The sequence below is a fragment of the Cervus elaphus genome, chromosome 29, assembly GCF_910594005.1.
Source record: "Cervus elaphus chromosome 29, mCerEla1.1, whole genome shotgun sequence".
In the NCBI taxonomy this organism is placed as follows: Eukaryota; Metazoa; Chordata; class Mammalia; order Artiodactyla; family Cervidae; genus Cervus; species Cervus elaphus.
Window position 1 is genome coordinate 49,199,937 of NC_057843.1, and position 2,417 is coordinate 49,202,353.

General features: G+C 36.2%; 1 non-coding gene across 1 annotated transcript; it reads left to right on the forward strand.

The window, feature by feature from the left end:
* Positions 1-271: 271 nt before the first annotated feature.
* Positions 272-344, forward strand: TRNAG-CCC. Its single transcript has one exon. It is a non-coding gene; the product is annotated as a tRNA-Gly (tRNA).
* The last annotated feature ends 2,073 nt before the right edge of the window (positions 345-2,417 follow it).

Below are 2,417 nucleotides of genomic sequence, written 5' to 3' on the forward strand. Positions count from 1 at the left end.
ACATTAACAAAGTACTTTGCTGATCATTAGTCTGGCTGGTGTTTATTGCAGCAATAAGGAGGCTGTAATTTCATGACTTCCCTCATTAAAGAGGAATAATTGATTATCTTTCAAGTAAAAGAAAGTGAGTAGTCCTCGTAATTAAAGGAAAATGTGTTTAAGTTTTCCAAGTACTATGAGTTTTATGAATGACTTAACCTCAAGTCTTAGAATTAGCTGTCTCTAAAAATTAAATTTGTATTTTTATGAAAAGAATGGATATGTTGGGACTTCCCTGGTGGTCCAGTGGCTAAGACTCTGCACTCCCAATGCAGGGGGCCCAGGTTCGATCCCTGATCAGGGAACTAGGATCCCACATGCCCCAACTAAGTGTCCCCATGCAAGAACAAAGATCAAAGGTCCTGCGTGCTGCAACTAAGGAAATGAATAAATATTAAAAAAAAAAAAGAATGGATATGTATAGCTAAAATATCAAATAATGAACAAAAGCTTACAAAATCCAAAAAGACTTCTATTTTATCTTACTATTTTCCTTTTTAGATCTTTATTTCCATTCCCACCCATCTATCCTCACCATTGCTGATCTACTTTCTAGAAGCATCTGTCTTTTAAAAAAATTTTATTGGAATATAGTTTGTTTTCAACATTGTGTTACTTTCGCACGTACAGCAAAGTGAATCAGTTGTACATATACATATGTGTGTGTGTGAGTGCTAAGTTACTTCAGTCGTGTCTGGCTCTTTGTGACCATTTGGACTGTAGCCCATCAGGCTCCTCTGTCCATGGGATTCTCTAGGCAAGAATACTGGAGTGGGTTGCATGCCCTCCTCCAGGGGATCTTCCTGTCTCAGGGATCGAACCTGCATCTCTTATGCCTCCTGCATTGGCAGGCAAGTTCTTTACCACTAGCACCACCTGGGAAGCCCCACATATACATATATCTACTCTTTTTTAGATTTTTTTCCTTATAGGCCATTGCAGAGTATTGAATAGAGTTCCTTGTGCTATACAGTAAGTCCTTATGAGTTGTCAGTTTTATAGATAGTAGCGTGTATATGTCAATTCCAGTCTCCCAATTTATCCTCCCCCATCCCTTGGTAACCATACATTTGTTTTCTACACCTGTAACTCTATTTCTGCTTTGCAAATAAGTTAATCTGTATCATTTTTCTAGATTCCACATTTAAGTGATATTGTATATTTGTCTTTTTTTGTCTGACCCACTTTACTCAGTATGATAATTTCCAGGTCTGTCCATATTGCTACAAATGGCATTATTTCATTCTTTTTAATGGCTCAGCAATATTCCATTGTATATATGTATCACATTTTCTTTATCCATTCCTCTGTTGATGGCTTTTTTGTTGCTTCCATGTTCTGGATATTGTAACTAGAGCTGGAGGCATCTATCTTTAATTTTTTAACTTATGTCTTCTATGTTTATCTCCATATATCCAAAAATTATAGTTTACATCTATCTCTTTATTCTGCAATCTTAGACATTTATTGACTTCTTGTTATAAAAGATGAGAATTTTAGCTCTTTAGCAACTTCCTCTTTTTACCCACTCATTGTTTCATGTATTAATAATTTGGGCAAGTCTATATTCAAGTGATTTTATTTTCTTTCTACTGTAACCTTTTATGTTTCCTGGAGATAATGACTCTCTCTCTTAACCTCTCTCTTTATTGATGCATTGAAACTTTATTGATGCATTTGCTAGTTATTTATCTTTACTGGGGATGTTAGTTGGAGCTTCTCTTTAATTATGAGATGCATTTTTTCAGTTGACAATGAGAAATACAGGATACCATAAACAGCTAAAGCAGCTATAGTTATATAGCTGCTTTATGAACATGGAAAATTTATTCCTGAGATAGTTCTTAATACAACATAAATGAAAAATTATACCAGTAACTAAAAATTTGAATGAATGAATCATTCGAAATGTGTTAGGCTCTGAGACAACAGAAAAAAAAAAAATGACCAAATTGTACACTCTGTTAGAAGAAAAAGCCAGAAGTTTAGCAGTCAAAGCCTTTCATACCCTCCCCATAAAAACCAGGGGGACTTTCCTCTTCTGCTGTTTTGTCAGTCCTGAGGATGTAGCTTTCTCTGTAACATTTTTCTCCTCTGCAAGGCTTTCATTGCAATGGATCCGTTGGTCTGGATACAGGTTATCCTATGAGAGTAGTAGGAATTATAATATAGTTTACTAACTCAGAAGTCCAGGAAATACTGCATTACAATGTTTTTGGAAATGAATCCAATTTCTGCTTGGACCCTCTCTCCCTGCCCCCTCCCCTCCCCATTCTGCAATTCTGGGCAAGTGCCAAGATCTTTGTCAGCCTTTTGGGGTCATTTGTCTTCTGTACAAGTCATTACCTGTGAGAACATCATTATCGCAGACTGCATGG